The sequence below is a fragment of the Poecilia formosa genome, unplaced genomic scaffold (genome assembly GCF_000485575.1).
Source record: "Poecilia formosa unplaced genomic scaffold, Poecilia_formosa-5.1.2 Scaffold0, whole genome shotgun sequence".
NCBI classification, from domain to species: Eukaryota; Metazoa; Chordata; class Actinopteri; order Cyprinodontiformes; family Poeciliidae; genus Poecilia; species Poecilia formosa.
In genome coordinates this window covers 6,001,545-6,011,620 of record NW_006799939.1, presented here as the reverse complement: position 1 = coordinate 6,011,620, position 10,076 = coordinate 6,001,545, and the positions used below count along the sequence as shown (strand labels likewise).

Genomic DNA, 10,076 nt, shown 5'->3' with positions numbered 1-10,076 from the left:
GAGGGCGGAAAATATCGATATATATCGCCGAATCGATTTATTTATACAGCCCTAGTTAGCATAGCAACCAATAATGTCGTACAAACCGTTTTCCTGTAAAGGTGAGTTGTTTCTCTGCCATTAGCACATTTAGCAGCACAAGGATTACTGACAGCGCTAAGATCCTCCTCCTGGCTCTGATTGGTTGTTTTTAACCGGCCTGGTTCATTTGTGTAGGCAGCAATAGCAGCACAAGGAGAAAATGGAGGAGCTCACTTAATTTAGATAAATAAATAAATAAGTAAGTAAGTAAGTAAGTATGTATGTCACCTAATGCCGAGATCGACTCAAAACCTTCCGCGATCAATGTATTGCACCACTGCTCTAGCAAAGTACGAACAGTTCAGAAACAATGGGAAATGGGAATAAAGCTATTTATTAACTGATTAAGTCGTATTTTAGATTGTTCTTGAAAAACTAATCAGTCACGGCTGATTAGCGGGTCCACTCATGGCTGCACATGCACCCATTGATTCTTTACAGCAGACAGCTGCTCCTCACAGCTTCTTGCAGGTACTGCGTAACCCCTCTAAATCTTTTAGGGCTACGCAGTACTCGACTGTACCTGCCTACTTTCACCCCTGGTTGGAGGTACAACACTTTTAGAGATGATTTCGAACGATTTTAGAAAGTTTTCCATTTCCAGGAAAAATGATTCTTACTATCGGTTGGGGCCTTGGGTATCTCATCACAAAAGGAGTAGAAAAACTCCTGGGATACAAAATTAAAGATGAAGACTTTCCAGAAGAGAGCTCATCTGATGAAAGATTTAGGAACTTTTGTTTTGAGGATGTTGCCGAAGACAACTTAAAATACAGTGATGTGTCAGTAAAAGACAACGTAAAAGATGAAGGACTTTTAGTAAAAAGCAAAGAGGACTGGAGATGGAAATATTTTTGTTTTGAGGAGATTGTCCCTGAAGACGAAAAGGAAGCCTCCTCCAAAGTTCAGGAAGTAACCATCAAAACTAATTTTACATCTGAGGACACAGTTGCTTTGCAAAGTGTCTGTGTTCCTGAAATCAAAATAGAGCTGCCTTTGGAAGCTTGCACTGGGGATACGGAAATAAGGAGTGAAAACACTTTAGAAAACTTCAATGACGTAGCTTTGGAAAGTGTTGATGTTCCCCATAAAGACATGGACCTGACTGTTAAAGCAAGCACGGACGCAACAAACAACGATGTTTCCTCAAAGGAAGTTCACCCTGGAAACATATGTGCTGGGACAATTGTGTCACATTTTGACGATATCTCTGAGTATTTTTCACCATACAAATGGCCATCTTCAAAAGAAAGCTCAGATGACATTCCAACTGACCCTGAGTATTTTGACAGCATTGATGCTTAAGAGCTTGATGCTTCCTCTAAGGATGAAGAAGTTCGTTCTGGAAACATAAATGGTGAAAATATGTGGGGACATTTTGACTTTGGGCACCACTGCTGTAGAGTTTAAACATTGGGGCCACGACAAACCAAACTGTGATACCAATGGAGTCATGGAGAAAGAAGACCATTGCTGATTCAGTAAGTGTCATGACAACGTCGGCGCAAGGGCCGGGCAGAAGGTTCTGGAGGGCCGGCAGAGCGCTCAGAAGGGGCTCTGGGAGGCGGGGACTCGGAATAGATACTTGAAGTCAATTTTTTTCTTTTGATTTTTAGTACTCTAACTGCATTTTTTTTTTAAGTTTTTTTCCCGGAAAGGGGCGGAAAAATTTCAGCCCGTTATGTCTAATGGTTTTTGAGATTTTGGGGGGTAGGTGTACCTTGCCATACACCCACCTTTGAGAAGAAAAAGATGGGGTTTTTGAAAGCTTATTACTTAAAAAATAAATCAATGTGACACTTATTTGTAATGACATTCTTTAAATATAATATATAAATCATATTGCAAAACATGAAAATGTACAGTATAAGTAGCTTACTTTAAAAATGAAGAGTCTTCTTCATAAATAATATTATATAATAATAATAATAGTTATTATTATTATTCAATTATTTTGAAATAATAATAATTATTTCAAAATAATTATTATTTTGAAAAATGTAAGTAATTTCAATATTGACCCTGACAGTACACATGGCATTTTTGGGATACCATATTAAAAAATATATGTTGAAACCAAGCCCCAAAAACTATTTTGCCCAGCCTGCTGTGTGTTTTTAACATGCTCAATTTTTTGTGGGGGTCTGGGACTATTAAATAAAAATTTATTAGGTCCAAAGCTAATTTGACCGACGGAAAAAAAATTCAAAAATTGACAAAATTTAGTATTTTTTTTTTGCTGCTGAATAAAATAAAGGCATGCCTTTTTGGCCATCCTTAATAGTTTCCTTGATATTGCTGGTGGGAAATAGGGATGTTTTGCTTGATTTAAAAAAAAATCTAATTTTAGAGAATTTTTAACTTGCACCAAAATGTTTATTTTTTATGCATTTAATTGAAAGTTCCTTCCTAGAAGTCAATAAGGCTTCTGCATCAGATAAAAGCATTCATTTATGGCTATCTCTAGTAGGATTTTTTTTATATTGCTGGCAGAAAATAGATTTTTTTTTTTTTTTTAGATTTATTTTTTTATGGAAACTTCCCTTATCCGACCATCTAATAAGAGCTGAAGTATTGCTGGCTCCAAAGACGACAGAGAAGACGTGCAGCAGCGACTGGAGCTCCGGCAGGAGAGGTGACCGTGTAACACTTATGACACGATTACAGTTAATAGGACAGACAATAGGACCAGTGCTAGGTTCGGGAGTAGGGAGAAGTGTAAGTGGATTAATGACCACAGACCAGAAAATAAGTTTAAACTGCCAGCTTATTATTTGTTGAAAAGAAAACAAACAACAATATTACAAACAGTTGACATACAATGACACAAAATTCAAAATAGTTTCCCTGTTTCTTCCAGAATATTTTATTTAATCCCTGTTTTGAAATTTAAACATAATGTTAGGTATTAAAGAATACTATTTATTCAAACCTAGGTAATAGTTATATTTAAGTTCAAGATAGTACTGTTAATCTATTTAATTTACAGTTTATTTTTAATCTTTTTAAATCTATTTTAGTTTAGTGTTCTTTTTAAGAAGTTAAGGTTTTTTTTAATTTCCTGTTTTAACCACTTCATGTTTCCTTTTTAAACCCAACGGACAATTTCACATTCCACTCACTGTAACAATGGATATTGAATGTGGTTCGAGAAGAAAAAAAACAACAAACAAACACAACAGAAACAATCCAGCAAAAGACCGAATAACTTGTGCTTCAAATCAATGTATTTTCTCTCTGATGATCCTGAAGGGTTAATCCCGTTTCTCTGAATCCACTGCTATTTTAGCAGGGAAACATGGGCAGGTCATACCAGTTTGGATGATTTGCAATGTCCAGCAGAGGGCGTAGCTCCTGCTAGACTGCGGTCACAGGGCAACCTGGGTTACGGTTCGCCATCTTGTTTCTCACTAGCGGAATCCAACTCAGCAATCGACTCGGAATTTCCTGGTCCAATTTCCAGCAGAACCTTAAAGGCCTGTTTTAATAACCAACAAAGCATAATAAAAATTCGTTTAACTTCGCTTGGTACTGAAAAAAGTAATGTACTCGCTGATTTGGCGGCTGAACATCTGTCTGTGAGTGCGTGTTCCTGTGTGTGGGGTGTGGGGGAGGGGAGAACGAGCTTCACCCATCCGTTACTTTGACGGTTTTTGAACATAAATGCGCTACTTTAGCTTTCCGTTTCAATGAAATAAAAATATCTTACAAATACATTCTTCTCAGAAAATAAAATACACTTTTTAACTCACCAAGTCCAGTTCTGTAACATATAACACTCCTGAACGCAGTCAGGTTTAAAAAGAATGCGAAAAAGCCCCTTCTCCAAAAATGGAAAAAATGTTTTTAGACAGCGGGTAGACTTTTAATCGTCGATTTTCTCATATCTTTCTCTCGTTCACAGCACAACTCTCTTTGCTTCTTCGCATTCTCTGCTTCTTCTTCTGGCGCCAGAGAACATAGCAAATCGGTTGGCTGGAGCTAGTCACGTGGGCTACATATCAATGTGACCCTTCAGAATAAGAGATTTATCTCACACTTGACCGTTTTAGCTGCTGACAAAATAAAACTCTGTTTTATGCAGATTTTTAACCAAATAAAATGTCATAACATGAAAATTACAGACATTTATGATGTCTGTAATTATTTTTAAAAAAATATTTTTTAACTATTTTAAGACCTATTTATTCTTTATTTATTCTCCTATTTATTTATTTTTTATTTATTTCCTATCTATCTATTTTATGGCTATTTTTTATGAAAAGGCTTACATTTAGTAAGGGTTATTTTAGCCTGGGTTACACTCGCACCGGTGGCTGGTTCCGGGAACGACGGAGAGGCCGCAGCGGCTTCAACTGATGGTGCTGGTCTCGGAGACAGCGAACGCTGCAGCGGCGACTTGAAGCGTGGCAGAAACTCCGGCTTGAGACGTGACTGGAGCTGTTGCTGGAGGTGTGGTGGATTGTTTTTTTCTGGAGTCATAGAGTTCCAAAACTATTTCTAATGTGGTCGGTTGATGCTTGTATTGACGAAGGAGAAGGAGGTAATCGGACTCAGAAAAATTGCTCCAGCTTGCTGGGTCCATGAAGATGTTGCTAAACGCGTTCCTCACCTTTTCACTTGTGGTCGGGTCATACTGTCATGATTTGCGGAAGGCGGTGGTGAGGGTGACGCGGCATTTTCTTATTTTCTTTTATATTTCCCCTAAACATGCATTTTCGTCAAGAAAAATAGATATTTTGCTTTTTCTTTTTTTGCTTCTCCCTTTTCTGCTCGCTGTATTTCTGCTTGCTGTTTTTCAGTTTGCTGTTTTTCTGCTGCAACGTTATGTTAATGAGGAGAGCTGTCTTCTATGTCTACTACTGCAGTGAAGTTAGTTTCGAGTTGGATATTGGATTTTCCAATATCCGCCGAGCAAGCGGCGCATAGCTCAAGGTTGATACGATTTATGAACGCTAATTTCGGCCAGCCGTTCTCTAGCTCCCTCCTCAAGCGCTCGGAGGTTCACTTCACTGCAGCCGGTAACACAATAAAACCACCGGGATAAAGTTTGTTTTGGTCTGTGGCCTGCAAATATGGCACCGAGCGGCTGCACCTAACCTCCCCGTTCCACCCCTTCCCGCAACGTCTGACGCAGTGACGTTGGTTCCAAAGCTCTAGTGGGCAATAGTACGCATAGAAGGCAGCTCTCCTCATTAACATAACGATGCAGCAGAAAAATAGCAAATGGAAAAACAGCAAGCAGAAATACAGCGAGCAGAAAAGGGAGAAGCAAAACAAAACAAAAAAAAAACAGACAGGGCAAAATATCTATTTTTCTTGACAAAACTGTATGTTTAGGGGAAATAAAAAAGAAAATATATACATTACTTGACGGAAACCGTGTAAGGAAAAGGAAAAACTAAATATTATTTCTTATTATGTCGGTTTTGGTCCTCCATAATTCTGCAGTTATGTATCTTATGTTGGAAAATAAAATCTTTGCATGGCCTGTGGCGAGGACAGTGGGGTCAAAAAATAGACCTGGTTTTATACCTGCAATAAGACACGAAGAGCAGAGCAACATTAACAGATATTCTGCTGTCATGGAAACACGTCCCCAGTATTTGCATCTATGGCTTTACTAGGAATTTGTCGAGCCATGCATATTTGAGACAGCCAGATCCTGCTTCTTTTGCACCAAATGAAGGGCGACTAGCAGAGCCTGTGCAGCAAAAGTTGAAGAAAGCACAAAAGAAAATATTGACCCATTTACATTGATTAAAAGAGAAGAGACACAACACAGACCAAAACTGACAGCCTGTATGTTCATCTGAGCACTATAAGCTGTATGATAAATGGACAACAAAATGCCTGTGAAAGAACGTGAAACATATCACTTGACTTTGAATTTGCTGACAGTGCAAGCAGTCAAGTTGTGGAACAGCTTCATGAAAAAAATAATAACTACTTCCTAAATATGATGAGGTCAGCCACACTTATATTTGCCGCACAGGTCGTGGATCAGGAACTGAACAACACAAGAATCAGAAGGTTTTTTTTACTTAGAAGTAGCTGTAGTGCCTTACAAACATTGAGTGGGGTTAATGGTGATATACTACAGCACATTTAAAAATTTCTTGTTTATTTACTGTTCATTAAAGGCCACTAAGGGAAAAAAAAAATCTTGAATAAAAAAACAGACATCCAGAGGTCAAACACCCACAGATCCTAACAGAAACATTTCAGTGAGACAAACAAGCCATGATGCATATAAATCCCCATGCTTATAAAACCTTTCTGCTTTTTCAACTTATTGTCACATACAGGAAACTATTGCTGCAAGTAAATAAATAAAGTAGACAAGATCTGTGTTCTTTTGGAGCACAACATTTGCAGACTCAGTGTGAGAAACTGATTCAGGTTTCCATAACCTCTTAAAATGTTAGTTCTGCAGGACAGCTCTAGAATAAGTGTGTTCACAACTATCCTGTTTGTGTGTGCGAGCGTGTACCAGGTTTTTATATTCTTATGGGGACCTATACTGTCTACAATGTGGGGTTGTGGGGACCATTGCTCCATGTGGGGACATTTTCTTGATCCCTATGAGGGGAAATGCTGTTTTTAGGTTAGGGGTTAGGTCTATGACAGATAGGGTTAGGATTAGGATTATGGCAATGGTCAGGCTATAGAAAATGAATAGAAGTCGATGTAAAGTCCCCACAAGTCATGAAAACACGACTGTGTGTGTGTAGATGGCTGCTTATTTCTGTCTTTGACTCCTTGTACCCCGCAATGCAAGCGCGAGGTCGAGCCACACTAACACTGTAATTCCTAACAGTGAGATGAGTCTCACTGTTAGAAGAAAAAACGCTGGTAAAAATGTTTCAGTCGGTCATTAAAAAAACAAACAAAACAAAAACAAAAAAACAAACAAACACGGTGTTCCTGCTAAGATGGCTGAACTTGAGGCGCTCAATCATCTTCAGCACCATGGAGAGAACACACCTCACCTGACCTGTCTGTGCTCAACACGACAAAGCCTAAAACGCTTTGTGCGGATATTAGTTTCGATGCTGTAACGTTAGTTTGTCAAAACGCCATTCAGACGTTAGAACAATCAGTTCAGCGTCACTGCGATCATGTCTTTGAACAACCCCCCCCCCACACACACACTGCTCCCCCCTCACAACTCTCCCGCACATGCGCAGCTTCGACCAAAGATCCTACTTTTTCCGAGAGGAAACCCGTTGAGAAATCTATAGTTAAAAATGTAAAACGACTCATCTGAGACATTTCCATTTGGCCTGTTATGTCGCGCTGAGTTTCCCCTCCTTTAACGCCCCATTTCGCTGGTTAAGTAACAGCTGTTATGTAACACAGGCAGGCGCACTGAGCGCTCATCATCATCATCATCATCATCATCATCATCATAAGAGCTCCCGATTCCCGCCCAGTCTGTTTGTGTCGACAGTTTGCAAGAAGCGCTCAGCTCCCCCTCCAGTCTGCATTCTTCCGGCAGAGCCGAGGCTGGCACCGACAGCAGCAGCAGCATCAGCATCCTCAGCATCAGCAGCAGAAGCAGCAGCAACAAGCCCCTTTTGTGCATCATCAGCTGACGGGGGCGAAAAAACAACAACATCCGCTTGAAACATTCCGGTAGGCGTTTCAGGTCATTTTCTCAATATGAATAAGAAAATCAAAGTAGCATGTCAGTACGTCATTTAAGTGAAAGTGAAACTACTCGTGACTCGAAGAAACGAGATGTTTACAAGTTCAAAAACGGGGTTTTAATCGTAATAACGATCATATTCTTGAAAGGTTTTCTGCTTTGCAGTATCTCCGTCGAGGCTGAAGTTGTTCTAGTCCCGTCGCATTTTTTCTTTTATCTTAATGCGTCTCTGAGCCCAAGAAAAACAATCTCTGTGGGAGTGCCTGACAAACCGGACAAAAATCTTCTTTTAGACCCCCCACCCAAAAAAAGTCACTTTTTTTTTAATCGAGATATTTATTGTAAAAGTAATCAGGCTTATACGAAGACGACATGACACTCTGTGAAAGGGTTAAGTGTGGAGTGGTAAACAAAGGGCGTCGTGTAAACACATTTGAGGCCATATTTTCTGTGTGTTGATGACTCACCTCATCCTGCAAATGATGACACTTTTTAGGTTGGAAGCGTGTTGAGCTGTTGGCCGTCTATGACTGTGAGAGGTTTGGGTACAAATTGTACCAAAATAAAAAATTGGGAGAATCACTTGCAGTGGTGACAGTGTAAACAAAAGCCCTCTTGCTTCTGGTGGATCATGTTTGGTTTCAGAAGTGATGTGCAGTGAGATCATGCAGTGGTGACGCAGTCTGTTTAGGAGATGATGAGCTGAGTGAATGATGAAAAGATCAGATTATTATATTTTTTTCTCTTTTACTGTGATTCAGATCGATTATTCCATCTGAAATGATGTGGGGGAATATTTATGCAAAGTGCTCAGTGGGTCACGAGGCTACTGTTGAAATGGGGTAAACAAATCCACGTTAGTCAGCGGGAGAGAGAGACGTTATAAAACATGCTTTGGGATGGATTAAGGGAATTAATATGGACGCCCACTCCATGCCGTTTGGAAAGGACACCATCTGGGTGAGAGGAAGCGTTCCAGATGAGGCTTAAAGAGTTACAGCCACTCCAACAGCTTTTAAAGAAGTCCAATTTTTCTGGATTGTCTATTTAGGAAAATCTGCAATTAGGGATTATTTGTTCTGCTTCCGCCTCCAATTCAAAATGTCAAAATGTTCAGATTGGGCACTGAATTAAATTTGTCATCGCAATATCAAAGTATGCAATTATTTACTGTTGAAGTGAATTGAAAGGAGTTTCACCGACACACATGATGTACATTTTTGGTGATTAAGATGCTAAAATCTCAGAGAGGTTGTGAAGACATCAAGATGGTTGAAAAGAAAAAAAAGACTGAGCAAAATGGGGTTTATTCGCAACCAGTTTAATCAGAATAACATTCATTTGGAATTTGTTGTTTTGCTAACATCATGCTGCATGAAAATGAAAACACAAATCAAGACAATTCTTTAGCAGTGATGCAGAGACAGTAAGGTACACAGGAATCTAAGCCAAATCTTATTACAGGACCTCAGACATTCTTCCTCACATTTCAGCAAGAAAATACTATTTACACAGATGCATATGGACACATTTGTTCAAGTCAAACTTGAACTTTTCTTCTTAAAGCCTCATTTTTACCCTACCAACCCTACCGCTAAGGGAATTTTATTAATTTGAAGGTAAAGAGGCGGGAACGTTTAAGTTTAATGGTCAAAGCATTGACATTTTGATGACATCCTCAAACAGAACAAAAACCTCAGTTACCTTAGCAACAGCCTTGTAGATGATTAGGTTATAAAGTAAAAACGAATGAGTTTTAAAAATGTTTTACAAACAAAAGTCTGAAAAGTGTGGCATACTTTTATTTCCAGTGCTCTTTAGTTTGACATCACTAAATAAAATCTCCATTCAGAAGTTACCTAATCAGAGTTAGAACCATGGATCTTTTTTCTTCCTCTTAATGCCTGTGGGCAGCTTTGTCCTACAGAATCCAATTAAAATGCAGTGATGTTAGCTTTACATGTTTTGTAAAACTAAAAAATAACTTCTTTTTTTTAGCTTTACATTCAGGTTATAATGTTATTTCGTGTCATCTTGATTCTTTCATATATGTTTGAGAAATCCTTTAATCTCCCACGGCAACCAAATGCCTGGTTGGACCTAGCAACGCCTTTCAGACGCAGCTGCTTATCGGACGTGCAGTTTCAGTTTCAGCCCCTTCAGACTAGCCAGCAGCAATTAGCAAACACCTGGAGAAACTGCACATCTGCTGAACTCATTATAGGAGCTAGTCCTCAGTGAAACGCTGGTAAAAATGTTGTTAAAGGGTTAAAAGAGAAGCCATGTTGTGATGACTTCCTGAAGGCGGAGTTTCAGAAAGAGCAGGAGTTTTTAGAGAGACGGA

At 39.2% G+C, this 10,076-nt stretch overlaps 1 protein-coding gene across 4 annotated transcripts in view; it reads left to right on the top strand.

The window, feature by feature from the left end:
- The first annotated feature begins 7,479 nt into the window (after nucleotides 1-7,479).
- sybu (syntabulin (syntaxin-interacting)) overlaps nucleotides 7,480-10,076 on the top strand; it is a 14,068-nt gene continuing 11,471 nt past the window's right edge. For 2 of the 4 annotated variants that reach the window (XM_007563839.2, XM_016679156.1), the window contains exon 1: nucleotides 7,482-7,719. The gene's annotated coding sequence lies outside the window, so the exon portion shown is untranslated. Of the gene's footprint in view, nucleotides 7,720-10,076 lie in introns of all 4 variants that reach the window. The other 2 variants (XM_007563914.2, XM_016679258.1) reach the window with 2 other exon arrangements.